Source organism: Hylobates moloch, unplaced genomic scaffold (genome assembly GCF_009828535.3).
Source record: "Hylobates moloch isolate HMO894 unplaced genomic scaffold, HMol_V3 SCAFFOLD_15, whole genome shotgun sequence".
Classification (NCBI taxonomy): Eukaryota; Metazoa; Chordata; class Mammalia; order Primates; family Hylobatidae; genus Hylobates; species Hylobates moloch.
Window position 1 is genome coordinate 56,261,259 of NW_026652290.1, and position 16,334 is coordinate 56,277,592.

A 16,334-nucleotide genomic window follows, 5' to 3' on the forward strand; every position below is an offset into this window, starting at 1 on the left:
CACTCTGTCTCCCAGGCTGGAGTGCAGTGGCGCAATCTTGGCTTACTACAACCTCTGCCTCCCAGATTCAAGCGATTCTCCTGCCTCAGCCTTCCAAGTAGCTGGGATTACAGGTGTGCACCACCACACCCGGCTAATTTTTTGTATTTTTAGTAGAGACGGGCTTTTGCCACGTTGGCCAGGCTGGTCTCAAACTGCTGACCTCACGTGATCCACCCACCTTGCCCTCTCAAAGGGCTCAGATTACAGGCATGAGCCGCCATGCCCGACCTACTCTTTCACTCTTGATATTCAAAATTTGTATTTTTTTCCCCTCTGATTAGTCTAGCTAGAGATTTCAGTTTTACTGGCCTTTTCACAATCCTAGCTTTTTTTTTTTCACATGCTTCACTGTTTTTCTACTTCATTGTTGTCTAATCCTATACTTATTCCCTTTCCTTGTTTGCTTTGAAATATTTTAATTTAAGTATAATACATATACAGTAAAATGATCCCTTTATAGAGTTCTGCTTGTCTGTAGTTTCGTTATGATGCATCTTAACTGGTTTTTTTCCCCCTTGGGGATCACTGAATTTCTTGAATCTAGAGGTTAATGTTTTCACCAAAATTGGAGTATTATTAACCATTGTTTTGTTAAACACTTTTTTAATATTTCATTCTCTCCTTTCTTTGTAGGACCCCAACTAAACATATGTTGAAAAGCTTGGTATTATCCCATAAGTCTTTGAGGACATGTTCAATTTTCTTTCTTTTTTTAGTGTATCTTCAGATTAGATCATTTCTACTGATATATCCTTAAGTTCACTGATTCTATTTCTAGTCTTGTGCTTATCTTCTAAATTCTATAATATTTTTTAGCTCTAGAATTTTCATTTGTCTTTTTTATAGTTTCAGTTTCTCAAGATTCCTTATCTTGGCTAATTGAGACCATGTTTTCCTTAATTTATCTGAGCACATTTGTAATTGCTGGTTCGAAGTATTTAATCCAACACCTGGCTGTAGTTAAGAGTAAATTACTATAGCCTGACTTTTTTTCTTGAATATGGGTCACACTTTCATGTTTCATTACATGTCTAGTAATTTTTGGCTACAAACTTAACATTGTGGATAGTTTATTACCAACTCTAGTTTCTGCTTTATTCTCCTGGATATTACTGGTTTTTTGTATTCTAGCTGGCAGTGAACATTCCTGTACTCAAACTTCAAGTTCTGTCTTCCAGCAGTATGCAGCAGCTGATCTCTTTGCTCAGTTTTTATAACTTCCAGTTGCTGCTTTTCTAGCCTGGTCTGTTTTATGCCCATGGAGCTTAGCAATCAGCCAAGGAACTGGACAGCTTATACTGAGATTTTTGGATATAACCACCCTGAGGTGTTCCCCATTCCCCTATTTCTCCAGCTGCTCCGTCAATCCAAAACTGTTTTGTTTTATTTGAGATTGAGTTTCACTTTTGTCGCCCAGGCTAGAATGCAGTGGCGCGATCTCAGCTCACTGCAGCCTCCACCTCCCAGGTTCAAGCGATTCTCCTGCCTCAGCCACCAGAGTAGCTGGGACTACAGTCGCGTGCCACCACGCCTGGCTAATTTTTGTATTTTTAGTAGAGACGGGGTTTCACCATGTTGGCCACACTCGTCTCGAACTCCTGACCTCAAGTGATCCACCTGCCTCGGCCTCCCAAAGTGCCGGGATTACAGGAGTGAGCCACCATGCCTGGCCAATCCAAAACTCTTTACTCTGACACCTACTTCTGAGGTTAGGGAGTGTACTCAAAATACATACATACATACATACGTAAATATAAAGCAACTATTAATCTTAGCACAACTTTATCTTTCAAGGATTGACTTTTTGCTGGTTTGTCTGCTGTTTCAGTGGCCCCTGGAGGGTGTCCCTGTCCCACTATCCTTCATATGCAGTTAGCTAGGGATTACAGCAGAGTTTATAGTCAGATTTGGGGTTCTGTTCCTTCTGCAGATCTTTCTTCCGGGATTTTCTAGGTTATTTCCAGCTTCTCTGCCAGTCCTGATGCTGTCTTCTGCCGCTTCCAACAGATAGGGCTGTTATTTTCTCCTGTCAGGCTTTCAAGGGGTTGAGTAGTACCCCTTTCTGGTAATGTGAGAAGATAGGCACCTTAAAAGCACTCTAGTACCAGTGCTTAGATTAGAAGGGGAGACAGAAAAGCAAAGAACAATTAGAAGGCCTTTGCAGTCTTAAATTTTGGTATTAGGGTTAATAGCTTTGCGAAGTGAATTAGGAACATTTTTTATAGTTTATGCTGTGAAACAGTTTACACACCACAGGACTTAACTGTTACTTGAAAGTCTGACAGAAATTTCCCATAAAAGTCAGGACCAAAAATAAAGATATTTAGAAGGAATGTCTTGAACTCTCAATTTAGCCCATGACTTTTGCCTTTTGGGGGTTTTATTGAGTGACTATTAGTTTTTCTGAAGAAAACATCCATTTCTACGGAATTTTTAAATGTATTTTCAGACCTCTAGAAATATTAAATGCTACTGATAGACCAGTTAAGCCATCAAAAACAACACCCTTAAACAAGTTTAGAAGCACTTTAACTGAGTTGCACATTGACACTGGGCTTTCAAAAGTTATGAAAGTTTGCTCTAAGACCTGCACACTGTGCACATGTACCCTAAAACCTAAAGTATAATAATAAAATAAACAGCTGTGTGTAAAAACAGCTCACAGCTAAATGCCCTAAATGTTTCATGTAGAGTGTTTTCATTTTTTGTTTTGTTTTGTTTTGTTACAAATTAGAGCTTGAAAGGCTTTTTAACTTTTTTTTCTTCTGGGAAACTGAGAGTATTTCTCTCCCTTCTAATGATGAGATGATTTAACTCCTTCTTTTTCGGACTGTTTTCTGAAGTGTGGGTGCACCTGAGATATTTCAGTGCTCACTGAAAGGGGTGGGGAGAGGGCAGGCATCTCTCTTGTTCATCTAGTCATGTGCTGCCTTATTGGGTAGAAAAAAAAGGTTCTGCAAAAACTTTCAAATCACTGATAATTGACAATCTGTGTTTATTTTTGCACCAGCAAGCAGACAGCCCAGCATCAAATCTAAGCTCAAACCAAGCATTATGTTTAATATGCTTATATTTCAGACCATCATTATGTGTATTTTTTCATTTTCTATAAAATGCTTAACACTTTCTTAAATTCTTTGTAAGATGATATAGGTATAAATATATAAATTAAGGTTAAATAAGGTGGGAAAGTTAAATTATAAAATCTAAAATTATGGAAAAATCAAAATAGACTAGAAAAATTAACTTGATTTTTAAATAGAAATCATAAAAATAAGAAACTATGTCTCTATACAGTATAAAGTGAGAATAAAACAATAGAAATATGACACTTCTTTAAGAGTCTGTGATATTTTAAAAATACCAATCTTCAACAAAAATATTGACAAAACATTTTCCAGAAGAAGAAACTAAATTAAAATGTAGAAATGTGCATTCTTGTAAATGGTAGTGAAAAGTAAACTAGGAAATCTATTTTTTAAAAGTAATTCCCAATGACATCGGTTTTTTTTTTTTTTTTTTTTTTTTTTAAATAGAATCTCACTCTGTAACCCAGGCTAGAGTGCAGTGGCATGATCATAGCTCACTGTAACCTCAAACTCCTGGGCTCAAGAGACCTTCCTGCCTCAGACTCCTGAATAGCTGGGACTACAGCCACATGCCACCATGCCAAGCCAATTTTTAAATTTTTTGTGGAGATGGAGTCTCACTATGTTGCCCAGGCTCATCTCAAACTCCTCGGCTCAAGCAATCCTCTCACCTCGGCCTCCCAAAGTGCTGGGATTACAGGGGTGAGCCACCACACCTGGCCCAATGATAATCATTTTTCTAAACAATGCCTTCTTTGCTGTTAACATTGTAAAATGGTTTGTGTACTTTAAAAGGACCAAAATGGCCATATGTGGGAACAGCCATAAAGATTCATTTCTTTTGAGCAAATAGTTCCACCCCTATTAAAGTAGACATATATGCAAAATTATTTATTAAAGCACTTTTTGTTAGAGGGCAACTGACATAGCTAATATCGGGGGAGTAGTCTAATTGTCATGATACATCATGATAGAGTCCTATGTCATCATTAAAATTGGAACAATGAGGCCAGGCACGGTGGCTCACACCTATAATTCCAGCACTTTGGGAGGACAAGGCAAGAGGATCGCAGGTGGCCAGGAGTTCAAGACTAGCCTGAGCAATATAGCAAAATCCTATTTCTACAAAATAAAAAATAAGAAATGAGCCAGGCGTGGTGACATATGCCTGTAGTCTCAGCTACTCCAGAGACTGAGGTGGGAGGGTTACTCTAGCCCAGGCATTCAAGGCTGCAGTGAGCTATGATCAAACCACTATATTCCAGCCTGGGCCACAGAGTGATCCTGCCTCAACAAACAAGGACAAAATTGTAATGATATGTAGTTAGACAATATATGCAATCATATAACATTTTGACAAAATTGTAGCAGTGAATAGTTTGACAGTATATACAATTGTATAACATTTAATGTTAAATAATTGCAACTATAAAATATGTATATGTGAAGGGGATCTGAAAATCAACTGAATCAAAATGTGAGGATTACTACCACTTTAAAAATTCGCTCAAATTTATGAATCTTATTTCACTTTTTAAAATCACGCAAATCATCTTAAGATGCTGGGGCACATTCCTAGCCTTCCCCTCTGTGTCCAACCAAAAAAGAATTCTACAAGGACTTGAATGGCCTTCTATCCTGTTTGGTGTGATTGTAAATGACAGTATTGGAGAATCTGACTTTCTTCAAAAAATAACTAATGCAACACCCTTAAGGGTAAGTTCGTAATCTTTTTTTTTTTTTTTTTTGAGATGGAGTCTTGCTCTGTCACCCATGCTGTGGTGCAATGGTGCAATCTCGGCTCACTGCAACCTCCACTTCCCAGGTTCAAGTGATTCTCCTGCCTCAGCCTCCCGAGTAGCTGGGATTACAGGCACCCGCCACCACGCGCAGCTAAGTTTTGTATTTTCAGTAGAGACGGGGTTTCACCATGTTGGCCAAGCTGGTCTCAAACTCCTGACCTCAGGTGATCCTCCCACCTCGGCCTCCCAAATTGCTGGGATTACAGGCGTGAGCCACTGCGCCCGGCCTACTTCCAGTTTTAATTCTGACATTTCTGACTCTTCTTAGGCACCCACACTGATGACATTTCCCTTGACAAACTCTGAATAATCCAGGGATGTGCTACTTAATTGATTGGATTTACTTGGACATGTCAGGTTTTCACAATTGTCCATGAGAGTGTGGTGTCTATATATATTTAAATATATATTAAATATATATTATATATGTTATATATATATATACACACACACACATATATATACATATATATATATATTTTTTTTTTTTTTGAGATGGAGTTTCACTCGTTGCCCAGGCTGGAGTACAATGGCATGATCTCGGCTCACCGCAACCTCTGCCTCCTGGGTTCAAGCAATTCTCCTGCCTCAGCCTCCCAAGTAGCTGCGATTGCAGGCATGCGCCACCATGCCCGGCTGATTTTGTATTTTTAATAGAAACAGGATTTCTCCGTGTTTGTCAGGCTGGTCTCAAACTCTGAACCTCAGGTGATCCACACCCCTCGGCTTCCCAAAGTGGTGGGATTATAGGCGTGAGCCGCCACACCCGGCCCAGTATCTATATTTTTTAATACATAAGTTTGAAATGTTTGTGACTTTAAAACGTCATTGGATTGTGTTGGCTATCTGAAAGCTTCAAGACTAGAATAAAAATTTGAACTTAATATAGGAGCTGGTGACTTGATCAGAAAACCTATATTTTCAATCATTTTCTTTATTATCAGCCTATTAGAAATAAGACACAAACACGCCTGTAGTCCCAGCTACTCGGGAGGCTGAGGCAGGAGAACGGCATGAACCCAGGAGGCAGAGCTTGCAGTGAGCCGAGATCACGCCACTGCTCCAACCTGGGCAACAGAGCGAGACTCTTGTCTCAAAAAAAAAAAAAAAAGATACAAACAGATGACCAGTGCTCAAACCAAAACCTGTGTGATCATGGTGGGGAACAATCAACTGTCCATCAGCTGCTGCTTCTAGATGTGAAAATTCACATATAGAAACCTAGCCTTTACTGCTGGATTCACGAGTTACAGTTAGGGACCACAGACCTTTTTCTTAAAACATACCCTCAAATCATCTAGTAATTAAGCTAAGACTCTCCAACTTTTTTTTTTTTTTGAGATGGAGTCTCACTCTGTCACCCAGACCAGAGTGCAGTGGCATGATCCTGGCTCACTGCAAACCCCGCCTCCCAGGTTCAAGCAATTCTCCCTGCCTCAGCCTCCTGAGTAGCTGGCATTACAGGCACCCACCACCACACCCATCTAATTTTTGTATTTTTTTTTTTTTTTTTAGTAGAGACGGGGTTTTCACCATGTTGGCCAGGCTGGTCTTGAACTCCTGACCTCAGGTTATCTGCCTGCCTCAGCCTCCCAAAGTGCTGGGATTACAGGCATGCACCCCCTGCACCCGGCTGGCTTTTTTGTTTTGAGACAGTCTCGCTCTGTTGCCCGGTCTGGAGTGCAGTGGTGCGATCTTGGCTCACTGCAGTCTCTGCCTCCCAGGTTCAAGCAATTATCATGCCTCAGCCTCCAAGTAGCTGGAATTACAGGCATGCACCACCATACCCAGCTAATTTTTTGTATTTTTAGTAGAGACAGGGTTTCACCATGTTTGCCAAGCTGGTCTCGAACTCCTGACCTCAGGTGATCTGCCTGCCTTGGCTTCCCAAAATCCTGGGATTACAGGCGTGAGCAACTGCGTCTGGACTCTGCAACCTTTTAATGGATGCCTGGACAGGCAAATAAGACTTATGGTAAGTAATAATATCTTTGTTTTAACGACTAAGTCTGAATCATTTTCACATTAAAACAAAAGAAGACCCTGTGCTTCAGCTATTCAAAAAGATATAGAAATTCTCGCTTTACAGATCCAAATAGGAAGAAGTTTTGAATCGAGTGCTTTTGAAACTGTTTGAATTAATCTTCTTTCCTAGTGTTCTGTTTACATCTAGAGCAAAAGAAGTGTGAATCCAACCTGCTAAGACCAGAGGCCCAGAGGGAGCAGTAGTAGCATGAGGAGGTGAACAGGAAATTACAGCTCAGGTCTCCCCAAGCCAGGTCAGCTCCAGAGAGGAGTTGGGGAGGTCTCCTCTCTGCCCTCTGAGTACTTGGAAGAGAGGGAAGAGTCTCATTTATGATGACCTTCTCCACACTTACCCAGTGCTCAGGACATTTTAAGTGAAAGGTAGCTTAATTGGCCCTCTAAGACCTCATTAAGATTCTGGCAATTTTAGTATTTGCAGTTCTGCTTTAAGTTAATATTTCCTTTCAACTCTGACGACATATCCTAGCTATTATTGTCTTTTGAGTCTTGCTTAAGAGTCCAGAGTTGATACCAAGTAGTTTAAAGTGTTTTTCAAATCATTGAATACATGATTCTGGGATAACTGGCTATTTGGGGGAAATGTTACTGTTCTTTTCTGATATCACACTTCAAAGTGAACTGGTGAAAAAATCATTGGTAACATGTATAGTCTCCTAAGCTGTGTTGCCTTGATTTGCCACTGCCCATAGTGACACTGCAGCTACTGTCAATGACATTTCACAGCCTTTTACTGCCTGCTGAAGCTGTGAGTGGCCACTGAAGTCAGGAAATAGTCAAATGCCATCTGACTTAGATTAATGGCAGTGATCTTCAGATAATTCTAGAGGCCCTGGTACTGGGAGCTAATAAAGTGATACCCAACTTTATGCCTCTCAAACTCCATCTCACAGAGCAGTGTGACTAATTCCCAATCAGTCCCTCCAAGGAGAAAGGCCAGGTAGAGAGTCTATCTGCACGAATCACCATCATAATCCCTTTTGTTGGCCCTCTTCACTGGGAGACTGGTGAGAGTTTGGAGGAAGAAGGCAGGGAGGTATATGAGGTGGTAATGAGGCTGAGTATATGTGAGTGGAGGGAAATAGCCTTCCAAATATAGAAGTTGGTCCTCGTGACAGCTGTCTGGTCTAGTACTTGGTGAAAGCTATGACTTTATACAACAAATTATTAGAAATGAGTAAGAGATAATCATAAGATGTAGGAAATTAAGAATAAGCAAAAGATATAAATAGGCAATTAAAGAAATACAAGTGGCCAATAAATATATGAAAAATGGTTTTATCTCACTATTGGTAAGTAATACAATGTCAACTTGCATGTAAAATTGGTGAAATAATATAATTGTTCAGGGCTGGCATATTTCTCTATGCAATATGAATTTTATAAGTTAATATTGTATCCTGAAGCCTTGCGAAATTCACTTATTCTACTGGCTGTTTGTTAAGATTGCTTAGTATTTTTAGTGGACACAGTTGTTCACTAGATAGACCATTTTACTCTCCCCACCGCCCTCTTCTTCCTCTTGCCTTAAGGTACTGGCTAAGACCTGGAATGCAATGCTGAATAGGGGCAGTAAGAACACATATTCTTGCCTTGTTTCCCATCTGACAGGGAAACCACTTGGTCTCTTGCCATTAAGGATCAAGTTAGCTATAGGTTTTTTGTCAATGCCCCTTAATGAAGTTGAAAAACTTTCCTTTGCTGAGAATAGAATCAATGATGCACTGTCAGGTGCTCTTTCTCCATCTATGGATATGATTATATGGTTTTTCTCCTTTATTCTGTTAATATGGTAGATTTTCAAATGTTGAACCACCCATGAATTCAGAAGATAAATCCCTGTTGGTTTTGATGTATTATTCTCAGTATATATTGCTAGATTTGATTTACCAATACTTCAAGCAAATAAAAACTATAAACAAATTTTACATATATGCCCATGAGGAATCTGTCTGTAATTTCTCTTGTAATATTTTTGTCAGGAATTAGGGCAATATTGGCTTCATAAAATTATTTGGGAACTGTTCTGTCTGCTGTCTGAAAGAATTTATGTGGAATTGGTGGCTTTTTCCCCTTATATGTCTGAATTTATCAATGCAGCCATTTGGGCCTGAGAGATTTTTAACTACAAATTCAGTTTCCTCATTAGGTAGATGTCAACTCATAGTTTGTGTCTTTCAAGGAAGAACTTGTCCATTTTGTTGAAATCATTAGTATAAGGTTTTCCTAATTTAAGGTCTATAGGATCCATGGTGATGTCCTCTTTTTCATTCCTAATATTCGTATTTTTTTCTTGCTCAGTTTTGTTAGGGGTTTATCAATTTTAAAGATATTTTCAAAAAAGCTAGATTTTAGTTTCATTGTTTTCCCTATAGTCTTTCTTAATTCATTGATTTCTGCTACTTCTTTTTTCTTTCTTTTTTTTTTTTTTTTTTTTTTTGAGGCAGAGTCTTGCTCTGATGCCCAGGCTGGAGTGCAGTGGTGTGATCTCAGCTCACTGCAACCTCCGTCTTCCAGGTTCAAGCAATTCTCCTGCCTCAGCCTCCAGAGTAGCTGGGATTACAGGCAACTACCACCACGCCTGGCTAATTTTTGTATTTTTAGTAGAGATGGGGTTTCACCATCTCGGCCAGGCTGGTCTTGAACTCCTGACCTTGTGATCCACCTGCCTTGGCCTCCCAAAATGCTGGGATTGCCGGCATGAGCCACTGCACCCGGCCTCTTTATTTTCTTTCTTTGTCTTATCACTATATAGTCACCAGACTGGCTAAAATTGAAAGGACTGGCAATGCCAAGTGTTGGAGAGGATATAGAGCAATTGAAATTCTCATTGCTGGTGAGAATATAAAGTGGGCACAATCACTTAGGAAAAGTTTAACAGTTTCTTATAAAGACAAATGTACTTTATAAGGCCTAGAACTTTTAATCCTATTTAGTGAAGAGAAATGGGAAATATTTACTAATAAAACCTCAAACAATTCAGGAATAGAAAGGCTTGAAATTCAGTGGAAATTGATAGGTCACACCACACTAAAAGTCACAGATGCATATTTATACTGAATTTGTTTACTAATAAAGTAACGTCATGTTTCTATGAATAAGATTGTTCTGTCCTCCCAAGTCAATGGATTTCTAAGTGATCTTGATTAATTTCATGTCTGCAGTAGAAGTAGGTGGCATGGTGAATAGAAAGAAGTACACTGGAGATTCTATGCCAATGGGTTGTAAGACCACCAAAATTGTTTAAAACAAGCTCTTCAGATTCCTCATTTGTTATTGAGGACAAGAGATGAGTCTCCTTTCCTTGGAATCAGATGTGTTCTCTTCCACATTACTTGTGAAGTAAAAAGTGGACCAGGCTTGCAACTCGTAAGAAGACTACAGCAAATAAAATGTCCAGGTAGAGTGTCTGCCTCTGCTGGGGCTGCTAAAACAAAATACCACAGATTGGATGGCTGAAACAACAAACATCTATTTCTCAGAACTCTGGAAGGTGGGAAGTCCAAAAATCAAGGCATTAGTCTGGTGAGGACCCTCTTTTTGGTCCATAGACACTTTCTTGATGTATCCTCATATAGCAGAGAAAGAGATCATCTTTCTCATGTCCCTTATGACGGCACTGAACCCATTCATGTGGGCTCTACCCTCATACTTCCCAAAGGCCCTACCTCCAAATACCATTACAGTTAGGATTTAGCCTTCACCATGTGAATTGGGGTTGAAGGAGGGCATAAACATTCAGTCCATAGCAATGCCCTAAAGCATTGCTTTGTGACAATTCATGTAATTTCTCATTCAGGGAGAAAAAAAAAACTGTCCACTATAACCATTTATATCAGCAGTTTTGTACAGTGATAAATAGCTCCTAGCTAGGAATTAGGAGACCTAGGTTCTTGTCCTGCTCCTATCATTGGCTGGCTTTGGAGTCTAGACTGAGGGCAAATCATCTAACCTCTCTGAATCTTAGGTTTTTTGTCCATAAAATGGAGATAAAACCAGGCACAAGATTAAAGTGGAATGATGTATGTGAAAGTATCACATAAAATAGAGTGTTACGCAAATATACAGAATTATACCTGTGCATAAATTGTACTACCCAGGAGCCTGCCTGGGTAGATTCTCCTTAGAAGGGACAGATGGGCGGGGAGGGAGTGAAGAACCTGTATAGTTGTTCCTGTTCTTTAAGAAGAATGTCAGCTTTCAAGACCCCATCTGTTCCTAGCCAGACAAGAAGAAATTCTAGCTAGGTAGTTAGAGGCCCAAGAAATAGAGCTCCAAAAGAAAGAATAGGAAGACGGCTAATGAGAAGTATAAACAGCTAGGGCATGGGGGAGAGGAAGACATATGCATAGTTAGCAGCAGTTACATTTACTTCAATGTGACCTTAGGTCCAACATTAATAAACCAAATTTGAAATATTAATACTAACACTTAAATATATCTTTAGCTGTGACTGTTGCTGTCAGCAGATTTTAACTTTGGTCTCCTTTGTTACTGAGAATTCTTAGATTGAGACTTTTTTTAAATTTTTTTAGACATAAGCTTTATGTTTTTCTTGTCTGTGGTTGTAATCAGCTTGGTGAGCTTTTTATTTTTATAACCAACTTTTATTTCAAAAAATAAAAATCTCAGTATTGTTTCTCTCACCTAGCATGATTTTAAGCTGCTTCCTTCAAACTATTAGCTGGTATTTGAAAAGTATTATAAAATATTTTTAGTATAAAGTTTATATTTCAGTGTATATTTTATTACAAAATATTTTTATAATTTGGAATTCAAATGTTAATTGTAAAATTCAGTTGCACTTAAAGTTGCAATGCCTTGTGCTGGTCAAAAATAATACTAAATCCTCTTTAAAAGTCTTGGTGAATTATAAAATGAGATTTTGATTTATACATACCACCACTAACCTATTGTGAACAAAGTCATAATTTCATTAGAATGTACATATTTTTAATAGAATTTATAAAATCCCTTGGGCTTGCAGGCTGTATATATTATTGTAAGATGATAAATCCATTTCACCATTTAAAAAATTTCTGATTTTAAAAGTAACACTTATTGTAGAAAAAAATCTGAGTAAAGATAGAAAAATTCAATTTCTTTACTTGGAAGGTAATATTTTTCATTTTTTCTATACATCTTATTTTACATATTTGAGCTCATAATGTATATAAACCATTCCAGTTCATCTTCCTTTTAACATTGTTCTAAGCATTTCCTTGAATCATCGACAACCCTAAATTCCTAATGGCTGTGTAAGTTTATCATATGGATATGCCACCATTTTCATATTTTCCTAATGTTGAATGCTTAGATTGTTTCTGGTATTCAGAAATTGTCACTAAGTTGTTAGAGGAATAGTATCTCTTTTAAAGTTTATATTTCTTTAATTACTAATTACATTTGAATGTTTTTGCAGGTGTTAGTCATTTTTTCCTTTTTTTTTTTTTTTGAGACAGGGTCTTGCCCTGTTGCCCAGACTAAAATGCAGTAGCAAGATCTCAGCTCACTGCAACCTCTGCCTCCTGAGCTCAAGCGATCCTTTCACCTCAGCCTCCTGAGTATCTGGGACTACAGACACACACTCCCATGCCCAGCTAATGTTTTTAATTTTTTATAGCGACAGAGTTTCACCATGTTGTCTAAGCTGGTTTTAAACTCCTGGGTTCAAGTGGTACTCCCATGTTGGCCTCCCAAAGTGCTGGCATTACAGGCATGAGCCACTGCGCCCAGCCTATGGTTTTTGTTTTGTTTTGTTTTGTTTTTAATGAACCATTCCAATTTTTTATTCCAATGTTCCTAGTAGTACTTACTAATAATGCATATAGTCCTTTAGATTAAGGATAATGACTATTTGGTAATATTTTTGGGAAATACAGTTTTGGTTTAATGTTTTTTTTCTGGTAAAGTAATCATTAAATTTTGAAAATACAAATAAGAATATAGAAGAAAATCAGCTGGGTGCAGTGGTTCATGCCTGTAATCCCAGCACTTTGAGAGGCCGAGGCTGGTGGATCACTTGAGGTCAGGAGTTCGAGACTAGCCTGGGCAACATGGTTAAACCCCGTCTCTGCTAAAAAAAAATATATATATAAAAATCGGGCCGGGTGTGGTGGCTCACACCTGTAATCCCAGCACTTTGGGAGGCCGAGGTGGATGGATCACGAGGTCGGGAGTTCAAGACCAGCCTGGCCAATATGGTGAAACCCCATCTCTACTAAAAATACAAAAAAAAATTAGCCAGGTGTGGTGGCAGGTGCCTGTAATCCCAGCTACTCGGGAGGCTGAGGCAGGAGAATCACTTGAAACTGAAAGGCAGAGGTTGCAGTGAGCTGAGATCGTGCCACTGCACTCCAGCCTGGGCAACAAGAGCAAAACTCCATCTCAAAATAAAATAAAAAATACAGAAATTAGCCGGGCGTAGTGGCACACGCCTGTAATCCCAGCTACTCGGGAGGCTGAGGCAGAAGAATTGCTTGAACCCGGGCAGCAGAGGTTGCAGTGAGCCGAGATCGTGCCGCTGCACTCCAACCCTGGGCAACAGAGCTAGACTCCATCTCAAAAATATAATAAAAATTAAAAAAAGAACATAGGAGAAAATAAAACAGTCCATCAGGATTTCTAACATTAAATACACACACACACACACACACACACACACACACACACACACACACACAACACACACACACACACACACACACACACACACACACACACACACACACACACATATATACTTTTTTTTTTTTTGAGACAGGGTCTTTCTTTATTGCCCAGGCTGGAATGCAGTAGCATGATTATAGCTCACTGCAGCCTCAAACTCCTGGGCTCAAGCAATCCTCCCATCTCAGTCTCACAGGATGTGCCACCACACCCAGCTAATTTTCAAACATTTTTTGTAGAGGCAGGGTCTCACTATGTTGCCCAGGCTATTCTCAAACTCCTGGTCTCAAGCGATCCTCTCATCTTGGCCTTCCAAAGTGCTGGAATTACAGGTGTGAGCTGCTGCACCCAGCCAAGTATAATTTTAACTGAATTAATACTTCATGTTCTTCATGGTATTCTGCTTAGTTCATGTAACAATATAAAATAAAAACTGTATTAAATACTTTACATTTAAAAATACTACATAGTATTCCATTATATAGATATGCCACAAATAGTGCCTTAAAGATGGACCTTTAGTGTTGCATTGTTTACTACTATAAACTTTGTGATGTTCTTAAGATAAATTATAAATGGAATTGCTGGGCCTGAATGTACTCACACCTTTAACTTCATACAAAGGATCCTTCCAAAAGGCGAATTCAAATCCCATTAGTAGCATTTAGAATGCCTGTTTTCTTATAGCTCACTAAAAATGGATATTTCTATTTTTCTTAACTTTGAGGTATAGTTTACATGTAATAAATGGACTCATTTTAAGCATACAGTTCAATTAGTTTTGACCAACATATATGTACAGCCGTGTAACCACCATCCCAATCAAGATAGAGAATGCTTCCATCACCCCTAAAAAGTTCCCTCTTGCACATTTGCATCAGTTCCCCTTCTCACCCCAGGCCCTAGATAACTACAGATGTTTCCTGTCAGTGTAGGTTACATTCTGTCACTATGTAGATGGATTCATACAGTATGTATTTTGGAGGCCTAGATTCTTTTGCTTAGCATGTCTTTGAGATCCATCCCTGTTGCTGCTTGAATCAGCATGTCTTCCTTTATTGTTCAGCAAAAGGCCATTTTATAAATATACCAAAATTTGCCTATCAACAGGTGAATAAACATTTGGGTCAATTCCAACCTGGGGCTATTGTGAATAAAGCTGCTGTATGCTTATATAGGTCTTTAAGCCATGACTCTCTAAAAAGAGTTAATTCACTTTCATACCTGGGAGGTCTGTGGACTCCACGTATGTCATCCACTATTTCAAATCAAGCGAATTTCCCAAAGGAAAGCCTAGATCTTGTTTTGGGATCAAATTAGCAGGATGAGGCAATGGTGCAAGATATAATTTTGAGAGCATCTTGGAAAGCTATCTGGGAAGCACCTGATCACCCTCCTCCTGTATCAGCAAGAAGCATAAGACTCCTAATGCTCACTGCCTTCCTCTGTCCACGTCTTCTGGCTCCAGACAAGTCTAAGAATCCTGCCAAGTCAGTTCCTGTCCCCTCCCATGACAGGGGAGGGTCAGAGGAGAAAATAACGACAGGCATCATGTGGTTTAATGCCAGATCCCCTAAATAGCTCCAGAAGGCAGTAGCAGGGTCAGGCTACCCCGCAGGCCACTTGAGCATCTGCCCAGTGGCCTCCAGGGTATTCCATGTACTCTTCTCAGCTGCAAGAGAAATGTGTACTTTATACCTCAGGAGAGTTCTGTGCAGTGATTTACAGGGCCTACCTTCTGGAAGTAGAATGCAAACTTCTTAAGAACAACAATCCTGCCTCATACAAATTTTTATACATGCAAGGTACATAGTAGATACTCAAATATGGTTCTGGATAACGTATAATCTAAGCCCAAGATGTAGGCATGGACTCCTGACTTATAAGTATTCAATGTTTAATAGTCAAAGGATTATAAATCATGCTGCTATAAAGACACATGCACATGTATGTTTATTGCGGCACTGTTCACAATAGCAAAGACTTGGAACCAACCCAAATGTCCAACAACGATAGACTGGATTAAGAAAATGTGGCACATATACACCATGGAATACTATGCAGCCATAAAAAATGATGAGTTCATGTCCTTTATAGGGACATGGATGAAACTGGAAACCATCATTCTCAGCAAACTATCTCAAGGACAAAAAACCAAACACTGCATGTTCTCACTCATAGGTGGGAATTGAACAATGAGAACTCATGGACACAGGAAGGGGAACATCACACTCCGGGGACTGTTGTGGGGAGGGGGGATGGGGGAGGGATAGCATTTGGAGATACACCTAATGCTAAATGACGAGTTAATGGGTGCAGCACACCAACATGGCATATGTATACATATGTAACAAACCTGCACATTGTGCACATGTACCCTAAAACTTAAAGTATAATAATAAAATAAAATTTAAAAATAGTTAAAATAGGGCCTTTAACAAACACTTCCAATGAAATATTTTTGGTTATCACTTTGGAATATTTTTCTTTGGAATTGAAACTAATGATGGAAATTATATCTCATGTAGATGTATTGTAGATAGGTTGTTTTGTACCATTGTATTTTGAGAAAAGCCAGTAAGCTTTATTCCTTCTCTTCCCTTGGCCATTCCCCTTCTGTAGCAGGGACCATTTCGGGGGTGAACATGGGGGTTTGTTTTAGAGACAGAATCTTGCTTTGTTGTTCAGG

The 16,334-nt window shown here is 39.1% G+C and overlaps 1 protein-coding gene across 3 annotated transcripts in view; it reads left to right on the forward strand.

Annotated features, from left to right (window-relative positions):
- The window catches only part of CNRIP1 (cannabinoid receptor interacting protein 1), a 34,508-nt gene that overhangs the window by 8,164 nt on the left and 10,010 nt on the right, over positions 1 to 16,334 (forward strand). The gene's annotated exons all lie outside the window — the stretch shown is intronic.